This window comes from Triturus cristatus, chromosome 5_1 (genome assembly GCF_964204655.1).
Source record: "Triturus cristatus chromosome 5_1, aTriCri1.1, whole genome shotgun sequence".
Classification (NCBI taxonomy): domain Eukaryota; kingdom Metazoa; phylum Chordata; class Amphibia; order Caudata; family Salamandridae; genus Triturus; species Triturus cristatus.
In genome coordinates, this window is record NC_140587.1 from 781,871,876 (window position 1) to 781,891,925 (window position 20,050).

General features: G+C 46.6%; 1 protein-coding gene across 2 annotated transcripts in view; it reads left to right on the forward strand.

Annotated features, from left to right (window-relative positions):
* The window catches only part of ROCK1 (Rho associated coiled-coil containing protein kinase 1), a 1,783,501-nt gene that overhangs the window by 164,492 nt on the left and 1,598,959 nt on the right, over positions 1 to 20,050 (forward strand). The gene's annotated exons all lie outside the window — the stretch shown is intronic.

A 20,050-nucleotide genomic window follows, 5' to 3' on the forward strand; every position in this document is an offset into this window, starting at 1 on the left:
GCACGCGCTATGGGAGACTGTGACCATGGGAGTGTCAAGTGTGTGACTAGCTAAAGGACAACTTTGAATAGGTGGTGTGTGATGGCCAAAATGCATAGTTGAAGGTCCTCCGGTCTGGTCTTGACGCAGTCAGCTCTGTGTCCATGGAAATCTCTGTGGCATTACAACAGTATGCTTGGATACATTGTATGACTTTTGTGGTACTTTCCAGGCTGCCTCAATGTACATGCCATTTGATGCTTCATATCTTTTTCATGGTGAAGGCAAATCCAGCCCTGGAAGAGCCAACTGTCTGGTCTCCGGGTCTGGCATCTATAAATTCTTGTTTTTCATGAGACTTTGCCTAGATTCCATGTGTAGGTTGGGTTCAAAACCCTTGTTAATCCCCTGAATCCATCAGAATGATGATGCATCAGTTTGCCTGTCCCAGAGGTCGAACTGAACAACAGACCAAGGTCTCAAGATTTTGTGCAGCACGCTATTGCAGATTCTCAATTACGACAAACACTCTTGAGGTTCAAAGTATATAGATCAGTGAAAATATCAGTCTTGGGGCCAGTGTTAAAGCACTTCCAACCAGCTTTTATGTTCATGTGAAGGGCAACCTTCCAGAAGTTGTCTTCCCTCCTACTCTGGGTTTTCAGCCTTAAAAGAAAATGCCTCAAATCTACAGAGTGTGCAAATGTTTCACTATTTGTATTGGGTTCGTCCTTCAGTATCCAAGGGCAATCCTGCTTTACTGTGGGTCCAGCAAGGGAGTATGTATTTCTGCAGACTGTTTTCTTCTCTGATTTACTACATCAGGTTAATGACAAGGAGTCCATGCGACATGCTGTGTGATAGTACACAGAGGAGAGAGAAGGTGAAAAATATTGCTGCTCCCTTCAGCATCTTATTAATATACGACAAAATATGGTTGTCCACACTTTAGCTCTTAGATATTTGTCATCGACCTATATTCTGATCTTTCCATTGATCTGACTACGAATTAGGAGCATTTCTTATAAGTTTTTTATCTTGATTTTAAATTTGCAGTAACCCACGCTTTTTGTTCCAGTTTTTAGATCTCAAAATGGGCACACCACTGACCTGCTTAAAGTGTGTACCTTTAGCATTCTTTTCTTTTTATGTCATGTATTCTCCACTGACATTGTTCCCTCTTGTTCATTTACATCCGAGCAATGACTGGTTTGGGTAATTATCTTTCCTAACTCTGAAAATGTTGGACATCCCCTTTCGGTAGTCACTTGGTCCTTAAAAATCACACACAACTTTTTTTTTTTTACACATTTTATTGCCATTTATTGTATACAGTTTATGTACTTGAAAGTTTCTCTGTATATTGGAAACATTTAGGCGATCCAAGTTCGCTGACCGCATGTAGAGGAAAGTATCAACATTTATTACATCTGCAGTTATGATGCACAGGTTACTCTTGTGCATAAAAAGAATAATAAAAGACAACATAACAATCTTCCCTTCTTGTCAAACCGTCTGGTCTTCGGATGACACCCGGGAGTCCCATAAGGCACTTTCTTTGACTTTCTTCCCTTTTGCTGCTTTTATATGGTTTAGCCATCATCGCCAGTCGTTTAGGTCCAGAAGTGTTTTGACCGTCTCTTCCAGACCATATGTTTACTCATATTAAGAGTCAATCAAATGGGAGGGACCTGGAGCTATTAAAGATCCAGCCACCCGTGCACCTAACTCTAAATATTCAAACAAATGTAGGGAGGTTGTTTCTGGAGAGTGAAAAGTCAAGGAAAGAAAGATTGAAAATGCAATTGATTCCGGGGAGTCTTCCTCTTTGGAAGATAAAGCCCTCACACAGCCAAATGGGTGTCATGCGTCCTCACTGGGCTTTTGCCCTGTTGGGCCGTCGCTTCAATGCCCCATGGGCCCCGATAGAGGGCTTTTTGTCGGAGATCTTCCCTTTTTGCCGTTTTGATGAGTGAAAGTAGGGTAGTGTGTGAGATAGTGAGTTTAAACTACTTTAGGAGTGCACTAAACTCTTAATTCTGGAACCCTATTTCCACATTCTTGCTCTCATCGATAATTGGTTTTCATTGTAGGCATTACCTACAGTATAAATTAAATCTGGAGACATGACCCTATCCACTCAGATATATGTCTAATCGAAGGAAGAGGCATGACAAACTTTTGAAATAGAAGAACTTCACTTGTGTTTTGTTCTTAGAAACACATCATTCATCCTTCCACTGCTCTATTCCACTTCTTCAGCCCTCACCCTATCCATTTTCTATTTCCACAAAAGTAATGGTGCCTGCAAGTCGCACATAGAATGCCTCCTATTTCTGAGATGGCTATTCCTCTAGAGTGTGCACATCCTGTGCTATTTATTCCTTTCTCAACTTAGTATTCCTCTCTCATGATTCCCTGGACATTCTTTATCACATGCTGTACATGCTCTGTATTTGAGTCTCTGTGGTCGAAATGCATTCCATTTTGAAGTAACGTGTGCATTCGTTGTCTCCACATGCTTTCATGTGGCCATGTCCTTCCCTTCAGAGCAGATGACCCTTATAGGGGAATCAACTGGTACTCAATGAGGGCAGGCAGTATAGAGAGACAGTATGAGGCAGAAGGACGCTTAGGGTGCTACAGGTAACACAGTAGCACTGGAGCAGGAAAGACTGGGATAAAATGACAAGTACATGGGGGCAGCAAATACACCCACACACAGCTCAACCAATGCAACTTTGAACCTGCAATAGCGCTAACTAATGGTGCAGTAGAGGACTTGCAGCATACTACTCTGCCAATTCACCTGTATGCAAGCTGCAGCAGCATTTGACTTTGGACGACTAGGTGTTGCACACAACTACCTAAAATCACCCTAGTCCATTACCTACATTCAATGCTTGCCCTTGACATTCTAGAACGGAACAAAGCAAGAAGCGGAATCCAAAATTCTGCTGATGCACCTCACTAAAGAGTTACCACCTTAGTTGTCAAACGCTTATCCCTATTTGTTTCCCAGTAACTATCCTTAGGTTGTAAAGTCTACAACACTGATCCTTCTTTTCAAGCATGTGCAATCGACCCCACCCTCTAACCTTTTTGTCATTTCTTTCCCCCCCTGTGACTGCATTACTGGGAGCAACAAGCAACTCTGCCAGTACTCCTCCGTCCTGACATGCAGTAGCACTCTTGCTTTTTCTGTTGAGGGATTTGCACGTTCGTCTATGTATCGCCTAGAGCTTAAAATTGATGATATGACACAGATGCTAGTTACAGAGCATGTCATCCTTCGGTAGCAAATTTCTTATAGAGTTCAGAAAATGGCAATCCAAAATAAACACTGCATCACTTTGTATCAAATATACCTGCAGTAACACTTCCCTTCAACTGATCTTAAGTGAGAGACTGGGACTATACCTATTGAATTTTGAGACCATGAATTCTGGAGGTGACAAAAATATGGAGTCAGATATATTAATAAAGTGCATAGTTAATTGAAACCATTACACGTGAAAACACATTAAAAACTGATACAATAAAAACAGCACGGTAAAACAATTGGTGTATTAGGGAAAAAGGTTTTTATTTATTTATCTTAACAAGTTGTAAAGCACACAAATACCCGTGGGTGTCTCGGCGCTATATGCTGGGAAGGTTGACGGAATATTAGTGTCCCTTTCCTGCAGATGTTAAGAGTGCCGCTATGTACCAATGGACTAGCTAATTAATTTCATATATAATTTTCAGTCTTGCTCTCAACCTTTACTTTCGCCACAAATAGCTGTACTAATTTGACACAATTTGGGATTTATGGAGCATAGTCATTGCTTCAGAATTTACGGTTTTACTTTATTTTATTGCATACTTTAATTCAAAAATACATAAATCAGTCCATTAATACATGCAGCAGTACGATTATGGAGTAGTCCACCATTAATCTTATGATGGTACATCAATCATTTTCTACACAGCATCCTAAAAAGTGCACATCAAAAACATATCTTGCCATAATAAATGTTGAGAATCTCTAGAATGCATACAAGTGCAAAGACCGCAATGTCGGAATGAGTCCTTCAGCTAAACATGTATATAGGTCACTGCATAATAAAAGTTTTATCATAACTATTGGTCTACTATTGCTTCACTATTGAATTACAAAAAAATTATAAAAACAAATACATTAGTGTAAAGCACAGCGACACTTGAAAGTCTGAGTTTATTAAATACAAATTAAATCTACATAGATCACCTTCCTTATACATATTTACCTCCCATGTACTTATGTGTTTTTAGATTTTTTACTTTACTTATAATTCAGCATTTTCAATGCACTACCAGTAGCAGCTGCTACCAGACCCGGGTGGTGAGGCGGGGGCAGTGGGGGTGGGAGGTGGGATGGGGAGTTAAAAAAAATAATAATAACAACACCTGTGACGGCTGGCCGCTGTCTCTCCCCCGTCCTCTTCTTCCTGTTACCGGTTCTGCAGCAGGAAGCACCTGTGGTCCTTGGCTTCCCTGAGCCAATCACACCGCTTCAATGCAGTGTTGTGATTGTTCTGAGCGCCATGATTCAGTGCATAGCCAGGGAATGGGGGCCTGGGCATGTTCTCCACGCAGGCTGTAATGCAGCCTGCATAGAGAAGATGTGAAGTGCTCCTGAATGATTGGCTGGTTCGAGAGAGCCGGGCAAACAGCCATGTGCACTTAAGAGTGGGCAAACCACTCCTCCCCCTGCTCCTCTGTCGTCAGAGCAGCCCCGCCCCAAACACAAAGCTGCTGCAGAAGGAAACATAAAATGGTAACATGAGTTTAGGGAATTAGTGTGAAATAATAAGTTTCTCTGATACTTTTTCTTTTCACTATTTTATTTCATAGTGTAGAGTATGCGGTTCTCAATAAACATGTACACAATGATCGCCTGTCTTGCTCCTTTGCTCTTGACCAGCGTTGCTAGGCCTTTGCTCTTGACCAGTGCTGCTAGGTCTCCATCTTGACTCTTCTTTGTCTTAGGAGTGCTCCAGGGAAAAGAGAAACCGTAATGAGTGGCCTTTTTGTTGGCCTATTGGGAAATAGGGGAAGGTAGTGACGGGTTGCTTGCACCTTATAAAAAACAAAATAAACCTTCTCCAATGTCGGGGGGGGGGTGTTTGTCAGAGGTAGGGACTCGTCTTAGTTAACTCTCCCCCTAAGGTGGCTTACATGGCTTTAGAAACCCTCATCCCGCCTAAACCCTTTAAGCGGTTTCGCACCTGTGTGAGCCAAGCTCCTCCTGGAACATGGGTAGCTTGTGCTGGGTTCTTCCCACCTCACGGCTGCAGCGGGTAACGCTGTCCTTTCTCTTTGGGTCGAATCAGAACTTCTAGTCCTGACGTTTCTCGTACCTGAGTCTTTCCTCTTGATGTTCATAGCAGGGCTCTTTATGATATGATTTCTTTTTGACGGTCCCGTTGGCGTCCTCTCGAGTCCGTACGTAGCAACGCCCAGTCCTGCAGAGATTCTGGCATTTGAACTTGCCTTCTCCAGATCCTCGGCTGTGGTTGGCGAGAATGCTGTAATGACGTAATCCTGATGGGACCGAGTGAAATCCAGATAGTCCTCTTCATAAAGGATCTGTGGTAGCATTTCTCTTGCATGGGAGAAACCGGCTGTAATAGAAGGAAGGGTACAGCATGAGCAGGTAATGGGGTCTTCCTCCATGTCGTTGGGGTCGCTATTCAACGGGAGGTTAGAGGCCCCTTGACAGCGAGTTATCATTTTATGTTTCCTTTACTTCACTTCTAAGAAGCAGTGGGGCGACGCTCCTCTGCCTTAGCGGAGGAGCCGCCACTGTGGACTACCTTATATCTCACCCTATACCTCTCTCATTATATCCTCTACCTCCACTCTTAGTCATCCCAAACCTCATTCTACTACTCTCTCTAATGCACCAGCCTATTTCTCACCCTATATCTCTCTCAATATATCCTCTGCTTCCACTCTGACTCACCCCAAACCCGATTCTACTACTATGATCCCCAAAATAAACCTTTCTAGACTCTTCCCTCCTTGCATCATCTCAAACCTCCTTTACTATTCAAATCTCCCAAACAAGCCTTTCTAAACCCTTCCCTCTGACTCTTCCCCCTCCACCAACCCTTTACTCATCCCGGACCACCTCCTACTGCCCGGGCCGAACAGGCTGCAGCAGGCACCGGGCGTTTCCTCGGTGGGCCGCTAGGGTGGGTGGGGGGGGGGGGGGCGGTTTTGGATCCCTGGGGGTGCGTTTTTGTTACCGGGTGCCGGCAATATCTGGCCCACTATAAAAAATAAAAAATCGTCTGAAACCGGTTCTAGAAAACAGCTCGGTCGCACTCTTCCCGCATGCGGGGGCTGGCTGATCAGTTTGCCAGGGCCGGTTTAGTTTCATTGTCCGGCCCTGCCTACTGCCATGATCTCCAAAAAAAACTCTTTCTAGACCCTTCGCTCTTCTATTTCCCCACTATACTTTTCAATCCAACTAACAGAGTCCCATGTCCACCACCCAAATTAATTTCATATTTCCCTATACTAATTCCCCACTAATCCTATTTGGGTTCCGGAGTAGCGTACTACCCGCCGAAAAGCGCTACGACGCCTCGTCAGGGGTAGTAAGCGCTATATAAATGCAATTACAATTAACTGTCACTTTTTCTTTTACTTAAATCCTTTAATGCGCACCTTATGCTCCACTTTCCAAGTACACGGCTTCAAGTACACTGGCTTTGCACTGGCGCAGGGTTGCTAAAAGTGCTTAACACTTATTCCTTCAAAGCAACACACACACATGGTGCATTAGTACGGACATACCCTAGGTGTGCCAGAGGTTTTTTTGCTGTGATGCAGTCTTATTTTGCGTGATGACACAGCCCTTGCCGGTCCCTTGTTGGAAGGAAAGCCTCAGTCAGCTAAGAGGAGCTCAATCCTAATGTGTTCCCTACGTGTCCCCACCAGGCATATGAACACTTCATAGGAGCTTTCCACCGTTCAAATGCCAGTTTGTCTCTTTCAGAGCAGGCAACGTACTCAAGATTTTGATGAACAGGTATGTTGAGGAAACTGCACGCACCCATAGCAGATACGTACATGCGAGGGACACCGTTCTGCTCCATTTCACAGTCCGTTTCATATACTGTGAAATGCACCTTCGAATGCCACAATCTTCCTCCTTAGGAAGTTTCTTAAGTGGCACATTTGATTTGTCCCCTGCGTAGGTTTCCTTTCTTGACTTGAGTGAGGCAGCGGCTTGCCCCCGTCCCTAGTAGCACAGACGCTCTGTACTAATCGTCAATGAGAAATGAAGCTACCACCATGAACATGGGAAGGTTTATTGAGGAACTAATTAACCAATAAGAGCGAGAGGAGTCGGGCGGCAAATGCTAGTCTAGACTCGCTATATGATAGTGTCCCCTTGCTCCATTACAAGGCATGACCTAAAAGATAGCAACAGTGCAGTCAAACATCACGTTATGCTAAAATAGCTGCATAGGAATATTGCTGCAAAACTAGTTTCAGGTCGACGCTGTGGTGCGCATCTTCTCACTTACACACAGAATGTTCTGAATGCTGTCTGGTTAAGTGCTTGACAATACGGAACATTGTATCACTTGTATGTCTAGGAATTCATGCCTTTTGGTTACATAGAAGCGTGTCTGCAGTGCCGTTGATTGCAATCTATTTTGTAGCTTAATATATCAAAGTGCAGTGGGCTGTCCGTGTTAGCTTTGTAACCCCTTATATTTATTGCCACTCCGTTGCCATGCTTTTCTGTGTGAAATTGCATTGATTCACTAGGCGTTTGTCCAAACTGGGTACTTGCAAAACGAAAAAACTCTAACAAAAAACACAAATTTGCAATTTAGCCCGCCCTTTTTCTGGAATAAAACAAACGCTAGCCACCTTTGGAAAGAGGCGAGAGGGTGGAGAGATGTTAAGGAGGTATCTGGTGGTTTAATAAAAAATCTTTTTAGGCATTATTTTTAGTCACTTGGTTTTAAAGATGATATTTATTTTTAATGTTTTTTGCATTTGCTATTTGCCATTTGCGAGGTCTTCCTTACTCCAAGAGCTTACTTACATAGGATGGGAGAGCAGGCATTCTGTTCTCGTGCGGCGGCTCTCTCACACTTCTTTTCGCAGAAGTGGTGTCGGTGACCCTGTCATTGTCTTAGTTTTTAGTAGCTCAGGTGAAACAAAGGGATGTGCCTCTGAGTTTATTCACGTCTTGTCGGCTCTTGCAGGATGTGGTTTACTGGCCTCATTGTGGAAGCTCTTTTCAAGCTCAGACTCCTATGCATTCGGGTGTGTAACCACGTGTGTGTGAGTATGTGCACAAGTTATAGAGTACCATTGCTTAGGTAAGACATCAACACATGCTTCCTGAAACGACTTTGATGGGGTGTATTTTGTGGGAATTGTTTCCTTTTTTCCTAAAGTTTGTTTGCAGTTTTGTATTGATTCTATGAATGTATACATTTTTTTGTATACATATTTTATTGCCTTTTGTGCAATACATGTTCATATTCTTACATCTTGGTACATTACTGGGATTTTCATTTGTATAGTTATCTTCTCTAACACATTAGTCATTCCTAAGTGTTTTGCATGCAATTCCTAGTTTGCTTTTCATGTTGAACACACTCCCTCCAACTCCCCCCTCCCTCTCCCGCACTGCAGGTAATTTAGGGACTTCACTCCTGCCTGTTGTCTCTTTCCCTTGCTAGTCGTTGGCCGACTGTATAGTCTTCGTATTTACCCCCTTTTCCTGTCTCGCTGTGTCCGCCATGATAAGCTTATAGGTTAGCTTCCCCGAGTTCCAACTCTGGGCCAGTGTCTGGGCCCTGTCTATAATTCGCCGTTGGAGTAGTATTACCAGATTCCTGGTCGTTGCGTTTCATCTCTTCCACTAGGGCCTCCCATGCCTGTGCCCTCTGTATTCTGCCTATGCCCCTTCTCGCGTTCCTCATCAGAACTCTGCTCTCGCAGCCCGCCCACTTCTCAAGCTCCTGCTTCCACCCAGCGATGCTAGGACCATTTGGTGCTTTCCACTTACTGGTGATTTCCCGCTTGGCCAGGACAAAGGCCAGATCCTGAAATCTGGCAGCAACTTTGGTCTTGGCTGTGTGTGGAAACATGTTGAACAAGCAGTGTGCTGGTGAGCATGGAACTACTCAATCGGTGATTCAGGGCGTTTCCGTCATCACCTCCTGCCAGTAATGCGCCAGTCCCCGGCAACTCCACATCATATGGATATAATTTGCTCCTACTTCCTTGCGTCAGGGACGTTCTGCGTCTCCCCTGTGAAAGTATCGGTTTATCCGTTCTGGGGTGATGTATGCTCTGTGTAATGTGTAAAAGCTTATCAACCTAAATTGTGTGTTTCTGGACACCTTTGACGCCCTTTGCAGTACATTTTCCCAGTCTTTGTCCTCTAGGGGGCATCCCAGGTCCTCTGCCCAATGGTTCCCTAGCCCCTCTAGTGGTTTAGTGGAGCCTCTTCCTATCACCCTGTATAGGCCTATAACTGCCTTTATTACACCCCGAGCTATCCCGATGTATTCACATGTGGCGTGTCGTGGTGGTTCGATAGTGCTCATCTGCCAGTGTTGTCGCATCGCCCCCGTGACCGCTCTGTGAAGCAGAAACTGGCCCTGCGGGATGTCCCAGTCAGTACTGAATTTCTCGAATGGGAGCAGTGCTCCATCTCTGTACAGATCCCCCTACCTTCGTCGCTCCTGCCTGTACCCAGGCATCTAATCCTCCCCATTGTCCCCCCATGTGGTAGTGTCCTGATTGTCATTAGTGGCAGGTCCGGTGAGTATGGGTGTTTCATTTGGATCCTCTGGAGGCATCTGCTCCATCATCGCTGTATCACTCTGTGCTCATTGGTATGTATGTGTTGTGGCTTTGTGGTCCTCATTAGCGTTCGGAGTAATTCATCTATCCCCAGGGTGAAAGGGGGTACCCCCCTCTCTGGCATAATCCTTCCTGCTATGCTTTGAGTGAATCTCTGCAGCTGCCCTGCCAATTAGTATGCCTCAAAGTCCGGGGTTGCCAACCCTCCCTCTGCCGATGGCCGCTTTAACGTGGCCAGGGCTATTCGTCGTCCCCCATATGAAGGCGGAGAGGCACATGTCCAACTCTTGGAACCTTGCCCTGGGGATCCACACCGGTAGCATGACAAAGAAGTACAGAAGTTGGGAAAGGGCCACCATTTTGTGCAGGGAAATCCTTCCCGCTACCGAGATAGGGTGTGTCCCCCAGAATCCCATGCTCGCTTTTAAGGCCCCAAGTGCCCCCCCTAGGTTTCCTTCCTGTATATCCTGGAGCGAGTGGAAGATCTTCACCACCAGATATCGGAAGCATCAGGACTCCCAAATCAAGTCCCCCATCCTCCTGCGGCTGTCTCTTCGTAATCATTGGGAACAACTGGGATTTTTGCCAGTTTACTCTTAGGCCCGAAAGAGCCCCAAACCCCTCCATCATATCTCTAGCTCCCTGCAGGTCCTCCCCGGAGTCTTTCAGGAACAGCAGGAGGTCGTCAGCGTATAGCGCTATATGATGCACTTGCCCCCTCCCCCATTTGTAGCCCCCTGAATCTGACAGCCATCTGTGCCACACAGGCCAACAGTTCCACAGCCAGGGCAAACAGCAGGGGGGAGAGGGGGAACCCCTGACGAGTGCCCCTCTCCACCCGATACGGCTCCGAGATCATACGACCCATGCGCACGCTAACAGTCTTGCCTGCGTACAGCAGTCTCACCCAGCATAAGAATCCCTGGCCCAGTCCCATCTTCATTAATACAGCATAGAGGAATTCCCACTCCAGGCTGTCAAAGGCCTTTTCTATGTCTATGGTGAATATCACCCCCTCCCGCTCTGCACTGCTGTCCTATTGCAGGATGGAGAGGGGTCGCCTTATATTTAGAGTCTTATTTCTGCCTGGTATGAAACCCGCCTGATCCGGGTGGACCAGAGAGGTCATGTATGGGAGCAGTCTGGACGCCAGTGCCTTCCTCAAGATTTTAAAATCAAGATTGAGCATCGCCAAGGGCCTATATGCCCTACAGTCAAGGGGGGGATTTGTCTGATTCAAGTAGTGGGATCACCACTGCTTTCCGGGTAATATGGCAGTGTTCCATCTTCCCCTGCCGCTGCGTATAGTTCCACCAGTCTGGGAGCCAGCTCCTCTACATAGGTGGCGTAGAACTCCATGGTAAGTCCTTTCGGGCTTGGGGTTTTGCCTCTTGACAGGCCCTTAATGGCTAATCTAATCTCATGTTCTGATATGTCAGCTCCCAGGTGGTCTGAGTCCTCCCCAGATAGCGTGTAAAGGGGATCCCCTCTAGGTAATCCCTTATTGCCTCATCCCCTCTGGGCCCAGAGCTCTTATGTAGCTGTTTATAGTAGTCCAGGAATCTATTAATGTCCATCTGTGTATCGGGGGTGTCCATCTGGGTCAGCTAATTCTATAATGCTATTCCCTCTGCAGGACGAGTTGGCCAGCCATGCCAGCAGCTTGCCCGCCTTGTCCCTCTCTGCATGAGTCCGGTCCAGGTATGTTTTGTAGTCAAAGCATCTCCGGCGCTCTTCCTGAGCAGATACTTCCTCTTTTGCCTCCAGGCGTTCCTGTCAGAGCTCCAGGTGCCGGGGCGCCTCTTTTCTAGTTCTCTCAATGCACTTTCTGCTTTTTCTATGTCCGTGACTAATGTCTGCCGCACCCCAATTGATGTTGCCATACACCTTCCCCTGATTACAGCCTTGAAGGCCTCCCATTTCATCAGTCTCGAGTCCGTGGAGTGGCTGTTGTCAGTAAAGTAGGAAATGATGTGCCCCCTGATCTCATGGTGGAATACCTGGTCTTCAAGCGTCTCTGGTCTGAGGCGCCATGTTAGAATGGGCTGGAGTTGCGTACCCCATTGCATTCTCACGAGGAGGGGATTATGATCTGATATTGTACGAGTCAGGTACTCTGCACCTCGCATAGTGACGTGCATGTCTGGAGAGCAGAGAAATGCATCCAGCCTCACGTGCAGGTCATGTGCGTGTGAGAGATGTGAAAATTCTTTGTCTAGTAGGTGCGAGCGCCTCCAGGTATATACCAGTCCCCACTGGGTCTGCCAGTCTCTAAAGGCCCTGGCTGTTCTGTGCACTGTAGAGGCACAGAGCGGATGGTGAGAGCGGTCGAGATCCGGGTCTGCCACACAGTTAAAGTCTCCCCCCATAATAACTGAGCCAATCATATAGGGTGCCAACATCCCAGACATCTTCTCCAGGAAGGCCACTTGGTCTGTGTTTGGCCCGTAGAGGTTAATTAGTGTCATGTCTTGTCCATTCAGCCTCCCTGTGACTGAATCACCTGCCCTCCGGGTCGACCCCCGCCCTTATCCAAATTAGTACCCCTCTCTCGAATGCTGAGAATGAGGTGTAGTAGGCCTGACTCCTCCACCTCCGAAGCAATGCACCTCCCTCTGACGCCAGGGTAAGTGTCTCCTGTAGCATGGCGATGTGCAACCTGTGTCTGTTAAGGTATGAGAATATTTTATATCACTTTTGCATGGAGTGCATTCCTCTGATGTTTCAGGATATCAGATTATACGTTACTCTGTCCTTCATCTTGATTTATTCTCCTTGTTCTCCCCCCTGACCTATTGTCTGGAACCCCCTAGGAGATGGCGGTCGCGATCCTTACTAGCTGTCCCTAGTTCTATTTCTAGTAGCCTGCAGTGCCCCCAACTTAAATCTCTATGAACCCCCCCAACTCCCCCTCCCCAAGACAAGTGAGGTTCTCTCCCCAATCCAAACTATACACTCGTGTGCAACTGTAGAAATTGTCCTCAGTTCAGGTAGTGATGGGGCAGACGCCTACTTTGGAAAAAAGCTTTGTCCTACCGCCTACCCCCTGGTATCCCCCTACGGTGCTTGTAGTATTTAGCCATAAAGTCATGTTCTCAGACCCTCCAAACTCATCCTAGCACATGCTCAGTTCTCCGGGTCCCCTCCATGCTTAGCATCCCCTGAGCATACTTGCGTGTCCTGCAGTGGTTCATAGGATATCATCCGCCGATCTGAGAGTCACATATGGAAGCTCCTGACTGGATTCCCCTACTGTACTAGTGCTATGGTCCGAGTCGCTTGGGTCGTCTCCTGGCACTGAGGCTGTGTCTCGTCGCCCATGAGCGCTGGGAGATGCAATCGCCGCCACTGCTCTGATCCTCTCCCGTTGTGTTTCCTCTGCTGTAGGCAGGCTCGCTGATTTTCCTCTATTACCTCCATGTCGGGCCCTGCCTCTGATCCCCACTGTCCTGCGGGGGGAGGGGGGGCATGCTGGTCGATCACTCCCACACTTCCTGTGGCGTAGTGAAGAACTTGGTCCCGCCTACAGTCGACAGTCTTAACTTGGCTGGGAAGACCATTGAGTATTGTATGTTCAGCTGTCGCAGCTTCCGTTTGGCAGAGACATATGATGCTCTTTTTTTTGGACTTCCCAGAAGAAGTCTGGGTAGATCCTGACAACACGGTTTGCCACTCTGAGCTGCCCTTTCTGTTGAGCCTGCCTCAGCACATGGTCTCTGTCCTGATAATATAGCAATCGTGCCACCACCAGCCTCGGCGGTCGTCCTGGTGGGGGTGCTCTTGCAGGGACCCTATGCGCTCGCTTCAGCGCAAAGAATTAGGGACAACCCTTCTTCCACCTCAGTGCGGATCCAGTGCTCCAGATAGGCCACCATGTTGGTTCCCTTCTCCTTTTCTGGAAGGCCTATTATGCATAAGTTATTACGCCGTGCTCTGTTTTCAGCGTCCTCAGCCCTAAGTTCCAGTGCCTGAACTCTGTTCTCCATGTCAGTGAGCCTTTGGTTAGACGTGGTCACCTGGGGTTTTAGGTTGTGAACTTCACCCTCCATTGCTGAGACTCTGTCTGCCAGTTTCTGATGGTCTACCCTCAGTAGTCCCAAGTCCTCTCTGAGGGTGTCGATTTTGGTTTTCACCACCGTCCTTGTTGTCTCTATGGCTCGAAGAATGTCCGCAAGAGATGAGTCTTCTGGGGCCTCTCTCCCCCCGTTTCGGCCCGTTGTCCTTGTGGATGTGCCCCCTGGTTCATCTCCCCCCCCCCCCCGCAACTCTTGTTGTTCCTGTTTCTACCTTTTGGTAATTTTCCCCATGGTGCCTACCACCTCGTGGCGAGATCTACTTGGCAGGGTTCTTTTGATTTACACGCGGTTGTGGCCGTCTATCTGTGTTCCAGTCTCTGGTGCCCTCGTGACTCGGTGGGTCCGTGTGTGTTGGTCCAGGAAGATTCTCCCAGCTCAGCTGTTCTGCTGACTGTTTGGCTCTTCTCACACCGGCCGCTATGTACACTGGCATTGGGGGGGGGGTCAGTGTCCCGCTTGGTATTGGCCCGCCGTTCCGGGCTCTGCTCAGGGCTGCTTTCCAGCCAGTCCCAGGCGCATGGCCTCTTTTTTAAAATTGCTTAGCATCCCCTAGTCACCAAGACCGGACTTCTGACGGGTCCCAGTCGCACTGTGCCCCCGTAAATTATATTCTCTGGACCAACGCAGCTCGAGCGGGCCCACCCCGTGCTGGTCTTTTGCTGTCCCAATGAGAAACTCACCTCTTTTTTTTTTTTTGACTGCCACTCTCACAGCTGCAGGCTGTTCCCCCTCTTCGCCCCTATCCCCATATGTAAGGGGATGGAACATCGGCCTCCAGTGTGCTCACGGCCTGCCGCTTTTACTCTCATTCGGGGCTCTGTCCGCCTCCTTTCCCACACCCGGTGAATTGGGGGTTGCGTCTTCCCTGGCTGACCCTGCCTCTAGTGCCCCTCCAGCCACACTGCAATGGTATAGTGACCGGCCCCCTGAATCGCCGCTCCACTGCCACCTCTAGTGCTTCAGTTGGACGGGGCGCTGCCTGCCCTTTGCTATTTGTTCCGTCCGGGAGGCTACTGTGGGGTTCTACGTTCACCCTACGCCGGTGGGGGCTCACCTGCTAGTCCCAGCCACTGCTGATCCTGTGCACTGATTGGTTTCAGTCAGCTGCCCTTCTACTCGCGCCGATCCGAAGGCCGCGGTCTCACCGGCGTGCTCCACACTCGGCCACCTTTCAGTCGTGCTGCGAGACAGACCTACCGTGTCGCAGGCTCCCTGCTCCTATGGCAGTGCCGTCCCGGGGTGCTCCGCAGCACCTCCTATTAGTTTTGTCTCCTTTTCTGCCGTTGTCCGCCGCTGGGTGGCTGGGACCTAGCCTATCCTCTTCACTTTCTCAGGGGGACTTGGACTATGGGTCCTGTGGATCGCTTCTGTCCATAGAGCCCGCTGCCAGATTTAGCTCCGCGTCGCGGGCGCCCTTTTGTCTATCCTCGCGGCCCTGCTGTCGGTAGGTCCGTGGCTCATTCCTGCTTCTTTTTTCACATGAAGCTGCAGATTGTTCGCTTCCCCCGTATTTTGAAAGTCGGGGAAGCTAATTTGTTCCTTTTGGGGCCCTTTATGAAACTCAGGAAGGCACTAGATGGGGGGGGTTGCCGATTGGACTGCGTATCTAAGCTTGTCCTCCATCAGTTCCCGGCCACGCCCGCCCACGATTCTATGAATGTATACATGTTTGATTTTTGAGGTAGTATTTTATGTCATTGCAATTCACTTAAATTTTCACACGCTAAGATTGGTGTTTTGCCACCATTTGTTTGGCATTTGATGTTGTTTGTCTGATTTTGGGTGAGACAGTAGCAGACGGAAGTGGTGTCAGAGGAGCTTGGCCTCAATGTCCTCCCTTCCCTCCTTTTGTTGCAGAGGATGTGCCTTGGTTTCTTGTGTGCCACAGGCCTTTGTTACAGGGTGTGTTAATTAAAAACATTTTATAACTTGTGATCATTTAGTATTGGACTATTGTTCTGTTAGACTGTTTCACATTGACCGTATGGTATGTTTTTAACGGATGAGTAGTGTGATCTACAGCAGCCAGTGACTTAAGTGGCTGCAGTGTTGTGCAAGGCCTCCAGTCCATTCAGAAGAGCAGTGGGGGGAAGAGGGGGTAGGAAAGTGGTTTATTAGAAGTGATAAGTAGGGGCCTACCACTAGTAATAATGTAACAAACGCAAACGGTTCAGTCAAGGACTCGATAAATCATTACCTTGCTCAGCCCTTGGTAGCTGGCAACAAGCAGGTAGGCTTTACTTAGGAGACCGATGTGTTAATCCTTTAAAAATACCAATATAGCAAATAAGTGAGACAATGCGCAAAAAAAACCACCCACCAATTTATAAAAATAGGTTATATTCATATGAGCAAATAGACACCAAACCGACACAAATCTAATGTAAGGAACGGGAGATATGAATTTTGAAAGAATAAACACTTTCTAATGCTTAAACAACTTGGGACATCTGGTTGCGTTTGACCAGGACAAGGTCAAAACTTGAGGCCGACCGCGTTGGAGTCCTGGTCGAATACACTAAGTGGGGGGCCTCAGTCAAAATTTTGCCTTTGCGCTTGGAACTTTTCAGGAGGATTCTCTCTACTTTGAGCGAGGCAACTCTTCAGGCCGGGATCCAATTTGACTACGACGGCTTGGCTCAACGTGAGGCCTCAGTCAACTCCTGGAAGTCTTGTCGACAGCAGGAGCTCTGGAACTTTCAGCGGGACGAAACTGAAATCCAGGCCAGGTCGCTGTATGACATCGGCTTCTTGACTCTCGTCAACGGGTTGATCACCTTATGGAGCATTTTCCAAAAGTTGCTCCAAACGTCTGGAACTTTTTCCTGAAGTTCCTCATGTGGGCTCATAGTGTCCAAAACACCAATCCAAGGGTCTGAGGATCTGAACTGGTCCTTGGAATGTTGGGACTACAATTTCCACAGTGCACCTGGCCAAATCCATAAGTCCACTTGGCGCGCTCCAAAATGGGGACTTCATGGTGAAGATAATGCAGGTGTGCACTGTTAACCTGTATCTTAATCCTTGTGAAGCCAGGCAAAGTCCTTAGGACTGTAGTACCAGCTTTTGCATCAGGTGCAGTCTTTCAGAGTGCAGGCCTTTGGGTGCAGATCAGGGTTCCAGCAGGACTGTCCTTGTTGTTTCAGGCAGTAGATCTGAGTTAATTGACAACTCTTCCATATTTATTCAGTTTTCCTGGGAGTCAAGCAGGTGGATACCCCGGACCAATGGGATGCATGGTGCCACCCTCCGGTATGACCAATTCCTCCAAAGTGTGATATTCTTGTCCCTGAAAGCACTATTCTTCCAAAATCATGATGAAGAAACTCCCTCCTAGAGGGCTAGATCTGGCTAAGCCAACCCACTGGTGTGGCTAACATTCTCTAACCCCGCCCTTCCAGCCCCTTCACTAATCGAGTTACATGCGCTCCTGTTTGGCTGAGGGTGAAGGATGTGGGGTGGAGCCTGTGCTGTCTTAAAGTGCCATTCTCTCTTTGAAGACCAGTTTAGCCACTCCACCCCCATTTCTGTCTTTTGCTTCTTCAGCTGCAGATCTTCACCCACAGGAGATCCTTTGTCTCTGTAGCAGCCCCCCCTTCACACCTCATTAAGACAGTTTGGCTCAGCCTGGCAGAGGCTGGCAAATCAGGAGTGGGCAGCTGGAAGGCTGGATTTTGGCTTACAAAAAAAGTTCTATAACTTATTTTCTGTAATAATTATTTTAAATCTAGCAGTGGCAAGTTGTTGGATTTATCATAACTACCTTTTTCATTTTTTGAATGACAACGCTTCTGTCAATGTTTATACTTAAATCCAATATTCCCATGTTAGCCTATGGAGCTTGTTTCCTACAATGTGGAAAAACTAAATTGGCAGTTTTTCCCTCACCAGGTCTTATAAAACATCTTTTATAATGTCCCTGCTTATAGTTACAAGGCGCCGTACCTCCGGGGCTCCGAGGAGAGACCTTAGGGATGACTTGTATGTAAAAATAAGGTAGGTTGATACTTTGGAAGTACCTTTAAATCCAAAGGCGAATTTCAATATACATATAATGTAATTGCAAACTGAAAAGCAGTGCTGCCTTTAAAATTACAGCAGGCAACACAGTAGTGCACACTAAAGTGAATTAAGTCTACTGGGCCTCTAAACCTACATGCCTTATTTTTTACTAGGGACTTACAGCTATGCTGTCAGTACCAATTGTAACTGCACCTAATTACCATATACTTTTAATCAGAGCACAGTCTGTTTAGCAGACTACAGGGCATAGTCCGAGTCGGAAAACCATCATCTACTAGTTAGAAGTGGGGCAAAAAGGGTGAGGGGGGGCCCCACTGGAAACCGGTCATCGTTTCTCAAACGTGGGCTTTGTGAAAGTAGATGCAATCCATCTTTAATCCATACAGGTTAAAATTCCACAAGTGCATTACTGGCTCAAAACTTTTTTCATTCCCACCTATGTGCTGTTTACTGAAGATTGGTTTTGCTCTTGCATTTAGAGCTGATTATCGTGGGAACTGTACAGAAAGAGGTAAGGGTACAGAAAGCCTCTTAAAGGTAGATTTTTGCCACCATTGCTTGAATAATATTGGAGCAAATCTTAACTTTTACATTTGTCTTCTCGCTGATGTTTTGACCCACCTTTATTCCATCCTTCCATGACTCTTTTTGTAGATGAGCTCTAAGATTTGACAGTACACTGATTCTAGCAATCTGTGAAATAGTGTCTAGGTGGTTGCTTTCATTCATTTTTAGACAAAAGTACGTGTTGAGGTCTGCTAAGAATCTTGTACAGATCCCAAGTACTCCAATCTAAGGTTTGACCATCAAAAGACTTCTTGGAGCTCTTCTTTTTGACTGGGGGTTGGCAATTTTTCAGAAACAATTTTTTTAAAAACTTTATTTGATTAACTTTGGCAAACTTTATTTTAAAAATGTTGAAACCAAATGCAAATCCTTGCCAAATTTATCTGGTGGAATTGGATGGGTGCATCAGGGCCACAGATGTGCTCAGATTGTATTGTGCTGTACTTGTCACCGAAACAAGATGTGCACATGCTAAAGAAATATGCATTAGAGAGTGATGTTAGTGCACATTTCATACAATACCCTGCTTAGATCTCTGGAGAAAATTGCCTCTTGGAGGTGGGATCGGGTTTGAGGACTGAGAGGCTTGGTTCTGCAGGGGAAACTCTTTTAGGCGTCTCTAGAGATTAGGGCTTTCTGTACGCCGTAGGTTGAGTGGCTCTTATTGAGGGTGTTAAGCATGCAAGATTTTATTTGTATGTTTTGATGATAAGTTAAAAAATAATACACAGCACCCATTGATGGTAATCTCTTGTTTATTAACAATCAAGTTATTAGCTTTAGGTTAATATCACATACTGGTTTGCTAGTTTTTGTTTTAACAGCCATTACAGGAAGAGACAACGTTCACATTGCATACGTGACTGCTGGTGCCCAGCCATTTAGAACCAAGTGCCTAAAATAGGCTCACCGCAAGCATGAGACCTCTCTTGTACCTACTTGAGGGGAGTGATTTTATGAAATATCTACTTCTTCAAGTGACAGGATGAATCAGAAATCAACTTGTCCTGGAAGAAAAATCTACTTGTCCTATTTGGTCTCGTGAAATAGAGTGGCAAACTGTGGCAGTGTTCTCTTTATACTCTAGCTCAGATAATAGCGTATCTGCCTATGCCAGGGCTCACAATAGTTCAGTAGTTGGATTCTAGCAAGGTACCGGTTAAGCCACCTTCTGATTTTATACTGGACTCTGAACATCCAGGGCCAATATATCAAATATTTAAATATCAAGAGGCTTTGCATATGCACAGCTCCATTTATGAATGGGCTTTGGTTAGGCTAGCTTTGTGATCATGCTAGGATCTGACTGTTGTAGCACTTTCATTATGCTGGATTTCTGATTCTAGGAGCAACCTGGATCTAGGTAGGCCCCAACTTTTTTTCCACTATTTGTTAAGGAAGTGTCTTGTGACTTGCTCTGGCAAATTTATATTATGGCATTCGCTATTTAACAAAGTGTTACTGTAAATTAACAAATATTTTACTTGACATCCAGGGCCAAAGTTGCCAACGGATGATAAGATATTGCCCTC